This window comes from Mus pahari, chromosome 9, assembly GCF_900095145.1.
Source record: "Mus pahari chromosome 9, PAHARI_EIJ_v1.1, whole genome shotgun sequence".
Classification (NCBI taxonomy): domain Eukaryota; kingdom Metazoa; phylum Chordata; class Mammalia; order Rodentia; family Muridae; genus Mus; species Mus pahari.
Window position 1 is genome coordinate 71,657,307 of NC_034598.1, and position 10,082 is coordinate 71,667,388.

Consider the following 10,082-nt stretch of genomic DNA (forward strand, 5'->3'; position numbering starts at 1 on the left):
ACTTTGGTCTTCCTTCTCCTTGAGTTTCATGTGCTTTTCAAATTACATCTTCGGTATTCTGAGTTTCTGGGCTAATATTCAAGTGCATATCATGTGTGCTCTTTTGTGATTGGGTTACCTCACTCAGGGTGATACCCTCCAGATCCATCCATTTGCCTAAGAATTTCATAAATTCATTGTTTTTAATAGCTGCGTAGTACTCATTGTGTAAATGTACCACATTTTCTGTATCCATTCCTATGTTGAGGGACACCTGGGTTCTTTCCAGCTTCTTTCTACTATAAATAAGGCTGCTATGAATATAGTGGAGCATGTGTCCTTATTACAAGTTGGAGCACCTTCTGGGTATATGCCCAGGAGTGGTATTGCTGAATCTTCTGGTAGTACTATGTCCAATTTTCTGAGGAGCCCTCAAACTGTTTTCCAGAGTGGTTGTACAAGCTTACAATCCCACCAGCAATGGAGAAGTGTTCCTGAAAGAGCATGAATCTTAAATTAGTGTAATTAGAACTAATAGATTATATTAGGTTTTTAACTTTATATTATACAGATATCAAAAAGAAAATAGAAGAAATTTATAGAGAAAACCCTTAAAATAAGAGTTATTTTGATACTCAACAATAACTTTGAACCACAGCAAATAATACATACAAAAACACATATTCAGAGATTTTTTCAATATTTGTTTTATATATGGGTAGCAAACAAGTTTTCTATCTATTAATAATCACCTCAGTTCATTTTCCCATACACAAACAATCAAATCTACACAGGAGCAAAGTGATTTTCCAGGTGTTTCATATGTTTACCTTTTTTACTCCCAATATTATAAAAGAAAATACAATTTAATATACTAATATATTATTTTTAATAAATTTATATGTCTACTTGCTTAACTATTAGATGAATGACAATAAAATCAACTACAGTTGATGAAGAAGTCTAGTTTTTAAATTTTGTCTTCTTCATTGGAATTTTTTACCAAATGATGTGAATCTTCAGCCCACAGAGTAAAACTAACTTTACATGATGCTTGAGTCACTTTGCTTGCATCAATCTCCTTGTAAGACAACATGACTAGAGATCGGGTGAGAACAGAAAAAGATTTACTGAATTGTTTTTTGAATGACTCTCTTGTGCAATGTTAGCACTTGTTCAATATATAATAATGAAATCTAAGTTCACACTAAGCTTACACTCTAAATAACTCAAATCCCACAGAGTATGATACAGTCAAGGACAAGTCTTCCCAGAATCCCAGGAACTAATCTGTCTTCCTAAGAATCTCACAGACACCTTGAATCCATCTCCTGAACTGTAAGAAAGAAATGGATCCTTACAACATATAATTCACAATTTTCATTTTGACAAAATATGAGTTAATTATAAAATATCATCATCATCATTATATGATTACTTCAATATACTTAAAATTTGTTTTTTTAAAAGTGTTTTACATTATAGAAAGAACAAATATCCCACTACTAGTTATCTGCTATCATGTAGAGAAGATAGACTCTGTGCTATGATTATTTGAATTAGCCACCAAACCACATGTTGAAACCCTAATCTTCAATGGGATTTGAAAAGCAGTTAGAGATTTGAGGGGCATGACTTTCATTTTCATTTACCTTACTTAGATGACTCGTAGCAGCTATGGGGAAGGAATGAGTACCATTCATGTGGAGGCAAATGATGTCTCCTAATACCAATAAGGACCAAACATCTATGATATAAATGTTTGTGTAGTCAAACTTCATGATATTCATGATGACAATATTTGGAGGTAGGATCCATGGAGAAGTCAATAGGTCATAAAAACAACTTATTTTTCATTTTGCAGAAAGTATCCTCCCCTCAGTTTTGGAACCTTATTTGACTTGAACTTATATAGATTTTATGCATTGTGCCATGGTCCATATGAGTATACCAGTTCTGTTGTGTCTGAAAGACATTCCTATAAATCAGTGCTTCTATCAATACTATCAGAGAAGTTTCTTCTTGCAGTAGATGGGAAACCCACTGCTTGACAGTGTGCCAAGAGTGAGAGACTTTTGTGCACTTAGTGCTAAATGAGATGTCTTCATCAAATCCCACAAGGCTTAAGGATTTTAGAATTAGACTAGGGAAAGTATTTTATGCATTGAGATAATTGATGACTCCATTTATTAAAGTTCCATTAGGATTAATGCACTGGATTTAGAGTAACTATGTCTATAAAGACATAGCAGAATAACCGTCTTAGCTCTAAGATTTCTGAGTAATACTTGATTTTACTATTTGAGACCCATGCTTGATTAATAACTTTAAGTGCTATATCTTAACTTCCTTTCTGTTGCAATGACAAAATAATTTCACAGAATCATTTAAGAGAAAGTACTATGGCTCAGAGTTTCAGATCGGAGATTAAGAACAAAAGGGTTTTACATAGCTGGCTACATTACATTCAAGGTTGAAAAGCAGAATGTGATGAAGTCACTTGAGTTCTTATCTTACTTTGTCCATTTCATACAGTCTGCTATTCTATTCCAAGGGAATTTTCCTACACAACATTTAGATGGTTTTACCACATTAACTATCAAAATATGAAAATCCCACCATTGTTAGAGGGACCTGACCTAAGCTAGATTATACTCCAAGGTATGCCAGAGAGCTATTTTCTACTTAATTCTAGAGTTACCAAGTGGACTCTCAATATTGACCATTACAGTATCCATTTATCGCTTAAATAATTGGAATCCTTTGCTCTAAAAAGATTTTCATAAATAAGAAAAATGCACGTAATCCAGGTGCAAATGTAATTTTGTGATATAACATACTTATTTTCCATTAAATAAATGTTGCATTATTTTGTTTCCAGTCTGGCCTCAATTGAGGCCTTCAATAAATACTAACATTGGAAAATGACTCGTATTTGATGTACATTTATGGTTACAAATCATGGATAACAATACTAAAATAGAGTCTTATTATTTTAGTGTAAAGTAAAAGCACAATTTTTTAAGAAAACTTCAAATGGTCATCCCAATTACAGAAAGGCAACTAGCCAGGAGATCATTGGTGTTTTTCTTGCAAAGTTATTATTAGCCTTCTGTGAGGTGATTCCTACATTAGGAAACTTGTAGGCAATAAGTTAAACATGCAAGTTTTGCAGTCCAGAACATTTCATTAAAAGATGCAACAAAACACTATAACACTATTTTCTTTCAAGTAATTAAAAACAATGATAAGCATTCTTATTTAATATATTTTTGATTTATTGTTCAGTGGTAATCAAATAAGTAACCTCAAACTATATAGAATAGTATTTCACTTCATATTTCATAATGATATTTATTTATATAATAGAGTAGGTTTATGAAAAATAAATTAAGTAGAAATCATTTCACTAATGTTTTAAGGAACTTCTACTTGAACAATCAATTTCCCATACAATAATCTTGAGTTTATTTTATTAGTTCACAGCCTTTAAGCTGAGCAAAACTAGGAAAGATGCCTGCACAAAACATTTTTCTTAAGGAACAAAATGCCATTATAATAACTAATGTGCTTATAAAAATTATAAATAAAGAAAGGTTAGGTTAAATTTCCAGGAAATAAAATGAAAAGTGCCAAAAACAATATGTAAAAGGATACAAATAAGTAACGTGTGTGTGTATGGGAAAACATTGCTTTTCTAAGTATTCTTCTTTTGTATATGTGCTGATATTGAGTCTCTTCTCTATTTTTATACTGTCCAGATTTGCATAGTATAATTATGCTTTACAATACTGGGAGGCATTGGACACCCCACAGTACAGTACTGGAGAAACACTTGTCTGTTGCAATGAATGCTAAATAGAAGTGTGGAAATTTCCTAAGCACTGATAATATTGATGTTCACCTATGCTCTGAGATCTTCATTAGAAATAGGTTGCCCTCCATCTTCTATGCTTTAGAAAGGGCTTTACTGAGTCACCTACACATCCCCGCATGACTCATCCTCATCCTCTAGTGCTCTTTTAATCATTGTCAGACTTATGGTTGAATCCTTATTTACCTTTGACTACATTAAAACCAGATCTATCCTTACTTGTGTGAATTTGACTAAATTATACAGTCCAATTACAGCAAGCCTTCTTACTCTTCTGTATGGTTAGCTAAACTCATTTCTCTAAAATTACTAGACATGGAAATGAACATTTTCTGTCTAGCTGACCAAGACATCCCTTGATGGCAAAATCAATTCTTACTGTAAATCATACCAACTATCGCTTGTCTGCCGCACTTTATAAAAGCTTAAAGCAATAGCATCCTGCCAAGACACCCTTTAGAGCAGGATGCAGCCTGGATAAGTAAAATTCCTTATGTACTCCTGACTTTCAGAAAGGAAACATAAAAATGTGTATCTTATGAAGAGATGAGAACACTTCTTTTACAAGGCATTCTAAAGCATAACATCTTTAATATATAAATTCCAACAGTAAGACCCTTATAAACTTAAGTTTATGCTGAATTGCTTCAGTTAAAAAATAATCTGAATTTAATACAACTTACTGGTAGAATTATTAAAATTAAATGAACACACACACACACATACACACACATTTTCTATTGACGTACACCACAGAGAACTATGTAGTGCACAGAGGAAGCATTTTTAGAAATGTAATGATGTCTGATACTATTTTTGTTGTTGTTGTTGTTGTTGTTGTGAGTTTTCGTTGTTTATTATTTTAATTATTATTTTATTTTTTCATCTTTTTCGTTTTTGTTGTCTTTAGTTTAAGAACACATAAAAATGTAAAAAAACATTTAAGTGTGGGCAAATGCATCCTATTGAGCTAGCTGGATAAGATAACAGCATTGAGCATAAGTTCTAGTGAGTGATGGGAATTATCTCCAAACTGTGAGCATAGGTCTACAGTGTAACATTTGTGCATTGTTGTACAGAGTTACAACTTTGTGGATTTTTAAAAGCAGATCATGGCTACACTACCACACAAGCCAGATTGAAAAGTCTAATTCATCGTTTATACATAAGTATACTGTAAGAAAGACAATGCTAGTACGCAGTGATTTATTTACTCATTTTAACAATAGCTCATGAAAATCCACAAAGACTAGACAGGTTTCCATTGGTTAATTATTTTGTTTTGAAAGTTTAATAAGTAAGTAAATAATATCTGATCTCAAGAAATCTCCATCAAATCTAGATAATAAGCAGCAAGGACAGAAGTGAATGTTATAATGGATATTAAGTAAAATAGTTGCTTTTCTTAGCCTGACAGCATACTTGACAAATAAACAAATGGAACAAATAAATGAAGGAAAAGTTGGTTATTATTCATGGTTTGAGGAGACATTCAGTGCTAGAGAGAAAGGCACTGTGGCAGGAGCCTGAGATGCCTAGATGCTTTGTGTTCAGTCAGGAAACAGAGAGAAATATTGGAGTTCATGCTTTTCCCATTTTCTCTCTTTATTAAAACTTAACTTATTCTTTTTTTACTTACTCACATCACATTCTGCTCACTGCCCTCTCCCAGCGACCCCCTCCCACAATCCTTTCCCCATCCTACTCTTCCCTTCTGCTCAGAGCAGGTGGGGCCCCCACTGTGTATTCTCTCTACCCTGGCACTTCAAGTCTCTGTGAGACTAGGTGCTCCCTCTCCCACTGAGGCCAGCAAGGCAGCCCTGCTAGAAGAACATATCCCGCGAACATGAATCATCTTTTGGGATAACAAAAATATGGAACACTTCACGAATTTGCATGTCATCCTTGCGAAGGGACGATGCTAATCTTCTCTATATCATTCCAATTTGAATATATATTTGCTGTAGAAGGGGCCACTCTTTATTTTCTCCTATACATTTTACCTTTTCTACATCTTGATGAGATAGAGTTCTCCACATTCAGAGTGGGTATTGGAATCTGTCAGGAATATATATGTAATATATAAATATTATATATATATATATATATATATATATATATATATATATATATACTCTCTTTCTCTCTTTGTTTCCTGACTGTGAACACAATGTATCCAGCTACCTAAGTTTATAGACAAAAATATGTAAATATGTGCATAAATCTCATTAATCTTAAAGAAAATGAAAAACAATAGTAATTATTTGAATATTGAGTGGCTCTGATAATTATATGACATGGCTATTAGACAATAAAAGTGTTCAAAGTCTATTTCATCTATAGTCATCAAAAATTGACTTTGTGTAAGGAGCCACGGCCCCTCCCCTGGGCTACCTGAAGCCGCATCTTATAGATAACACCTGTTGGCTATGGAGCTTGTGGTAAACAGGTCCATATTTGGTGGTGATATGTTCCCGCTCTTCTGGTTGGCTGAGGCCGCACGGCTGGTGAAGTGATGTGGCCTGCCGCGATTGGTTGGTGTGAATGATATAAAAGGGCTTTTAGCCCCGGGCTCATGGGAGAAGATTGTTCAAGGTTTCTGAATAAACTGCTGAGAGAAGAATTGGTGGTTGAGTCTTCCTTGCGGATCAAGAGAGGACACAAGAACTTTGTTTTATACCTTTAATTAGCCCTAGGTAAAGTCAATTTTTAGAAAAACACTGTAAGCATTTTTTTTTAATTTTTACTGCAAGTAATTGAAATAAACATCTCTATGCCAATTTTTTATCAATTTTGCAAATATTATCCATATAAGTCTTGGTATCATCAATGTAAGGACAAGTATCTTGAAATCTACTTTTAATGAGAGAATTGTGCTAATTCATATGCCAGTGAGAACCTTTTAAAAGATATATGTGATATAGAGTTGATATTAAAATGATATATTTCTGTAAAATAAAGTATGTAGAACTAAAAAAACCCAAGAAACCAAACAACAAGGACTAAGAATTTGGCTTTAACTAACAAATGTTTTTTCATCTAGCCTGATAGAGTTTCTTCGTGTGGTAAAAGTTTTTAGACTATTTACTAAACTACCGGGAAAACCGACTATTTAAAAGTTTTTAGTTAAAAATACTATTACCCTTAAATCTTTCAAGTTTGATGAGTCATATTTTACTGTAGAAAGATAAATCTTGTGCAATTCAGATAGAAAGACTTAAAGTTGTCCAGCAAGGGGGAATAAAGTTTGCTGGAAACACTGCACTGGCTTCAGGAAGAGGAATCCAGTATTGCAAAGCCGCTGCACTCACAAACTTACCTTCTTTGTAAATTCCTCCTAGCTATCATGGCTGACTGTGTGATTCTGCATTTCATCCAAAGAGATTACTTTATGTATAAATGACAGAAAATAAAATAAGCTAACCCCCGTTGCACCTGCACCCTGGACGTTGCTTCTTCAACGGCTGCATAGATGTAGGTGTTTCTGACGAGTCCCAGCTTTTGCTTGTCGGAATGAAAAGTCACAGGGCACTTGGAGACTTGAGGTTGAGACAAGTTCAATCAAACAACTTGGAGAAAGCCCGAGTGTAAATGTGAAAAACAGCAGGGATTGTGTATTACAGTGCAGACAGCTTTCATAAAAAGATTCCCATCTCTCTCCCTTTTTAAATGAACCAATGCAAATGACATTTAAATGGTAAGACTGTAGTGAATCCACTCAAATGTACTTTCTCCTCAGTAATGGTTGTGCATTAGAACACAGAGATATTTAAACAATAACACATGATGAATATACGCTGATGCTTTTAGAAGAGAAACAGCCACGATGAAAGCTTAATTTTTAACCTTGGCTAAAAATCTAATTTATTAATATTTGTCTTCTTATAGTGTTATATTTAAAATAAATTCTTAGAATCCTACCTATTATTCTTAGAGGTTTAATAAAATCTTCGAGATATATGATCATATTTGAAAATCAATTAGCAAACTGTTAATTATCTATTCAAATGTTCTATCCAATGCTCAACTAGGATGCAAAATATAATTAGCTCCTAATAATATGGATGAAAAATAGTAACGTGGATTAAAGTCATCTGGTTATTAAGTGGCTTTTAGTAAAATCTAGAATTAATAATACCAAAGTCCACTCCAAGTTGTTTAGTAATGTTTGAAAAATAGTTTGGGGAAATTTTAAATCTCTTTTAAATATCATATATATTTTGTCATTTCTTATACTATGATTATTCCCACAATAAACATGTTCATTCAAAGGAGTATTATGATTAGTCATATGCTCTAAAGCACATTATTATGAAGTTTTCTGAGTGTCACTGATAAAAGAAATAGATATAAACCATCTAGACATGATCATATAAAAAACTGGAAGTCCAGAGGATCTGGAAAGATTTGCAAGTTAAATATTGCTTATTTCATAAAATAGAAGTCTCTAATTTCACAAATTGAATCTATTATCTAGAAGTTATTAAAATAGTGTGTTATAGGATATATAATTCTGAAAATTCTCCTATGTAATACATTTTGTAGCTAAAATTCTATAATTATTAATTTAGAAAGAATACTTTTAGATGAATCATAATGTACAAAGCTGTATATGCATAAAACCTTTATTAAACTTGGTTTAAAGAATATATAATATAAAATATGCTTTAGTGAGGTTGAGTGTGTCTTCATACATGTTTGCTTATGTGTTTTTAGAGGCACACGAGGAGGTCAGAGGACAGCTTCATCTTTTCATCTTTATGTGTCATATACATTTTTTCCTGTGTAAACAACTTGTCACATTGTTTTGGCACTCACAATTTTGTTTAAAGTAGTCGTGTAACAAGTCCCAAAGATCCACCTGTCCCTGCATCCAGAGGATTAAAAGTGTATAAGGATTATTCATGCTTATTGCTGCTTCTAGTTCTCCTCAAAGCATGAATCTCAGGTCTGCATATTTGTAGAGAAAACACTACTAACAACCTAACTCTCTCCCCAGTATTTCTGCAGGTTCAGAAAAGCTTAGATATTATTAATTTATCTCATTAATAATATTAACATTGTTATCACAACCAAAGAATGATTCCACAAAAAGGAATTTTGGGTGGAAGATGGTTTTATATGCAGAAGAAGGGCACACACACACAGAGAGAGAGAGAGAGAGAGAGAGAGAGAGAGAGACAAAGAGAGAGAGAGAGAGAGAGACATACTTACAGAGGCTAAGCATTCCCACATACAGCAATCACATGAAGAAATCCAGTGGTATGCTATGTCTAAATTTGAAAGCCTGATATTCGGTGAGTCAATAGTAAAACTGCCAATCTGGTTAAAAGAACTAGTCAAAAGACAAAAGAACTGAGAGATATGATTTGGGAAACCAGAAGAATTTAAATGTCCCAGCTCAAGATATCATTAACCCTGCTTTAACTTGTTGTTCTGCTCAAGTACTCAATAGATTGGATATTATGGGTGAGTGTAATCACAGCAACTTTCACATTTGGAATGTTCATCTCATCTAGAAATTCTCTAAAAGACCCACTGAAGAGCCAGAAATAATGCCCCTTCGATATTAGGATGCCTTCTACTCTAGTCAAATTGTCATATAATGTTAACAATCAGATCTTTTAATATTCCACTACAACAATTTCCTGTTACACATGCACAAAAATTATTGGGCTGCATTTTCTTTATTCAAAAATTATATATTTGCTGTACAAATTAGAGAGAAAGGCAGACATATATACTCTTTTATACAGCATGAATTTCTGAAGCTCAACATGTTATATAACATTGGTATTTCTATGCAGTTTCCAATGTCTTAAGTTTAATAATATATATTAAGATATATATAACTATATATATATATATATATACATTCACCTCCTGACAGACATATGGAATATTTCCAGTCTTGACTGTTATGAATAAAGCTGCTGTGAATATTCTTATACAAGTAATTTATAGACATATGTTTTCATTATTCTTGTGTAAATACTCATGATTGGAGTGGTAGGCTCCTGGGAAAGGTGTAGACATAATTATACAAGAACTTTTTAGACACTTTCCCAAAGTGATTCTAACACTGTATATTGCCAACAACCAAGTGAGTGTGTTTTCCCACAATCTTCTTTTTATTTTGTCTTTGAGATATTTTTTTTTATTTTGTCTTTGCATTTGGCTTTGATTTGTAGTCATTTAAAGAATCATGATGATGACAGTATCTTCAAGT

General features: G+C 33.0%; 1 non-coding gene across 1 annotated transcript; it reads right to left on the reverse strand.

The window, feature by feature from the left end:
• Nucleotides 1-5,721: 5,721 nt before the first annotated feature.
• Nucleotides 5,722-5,824, reverse strand: LOC115064774. Its single transcript, XR_003844594.1, has one exon. It is a non-coding gene; the product is annotated as a U6 spliceosomal RNA (small nuclear RNA).
• Nucleotides 5,825-10,082: the final 4,258 nt, after the last annotated feature.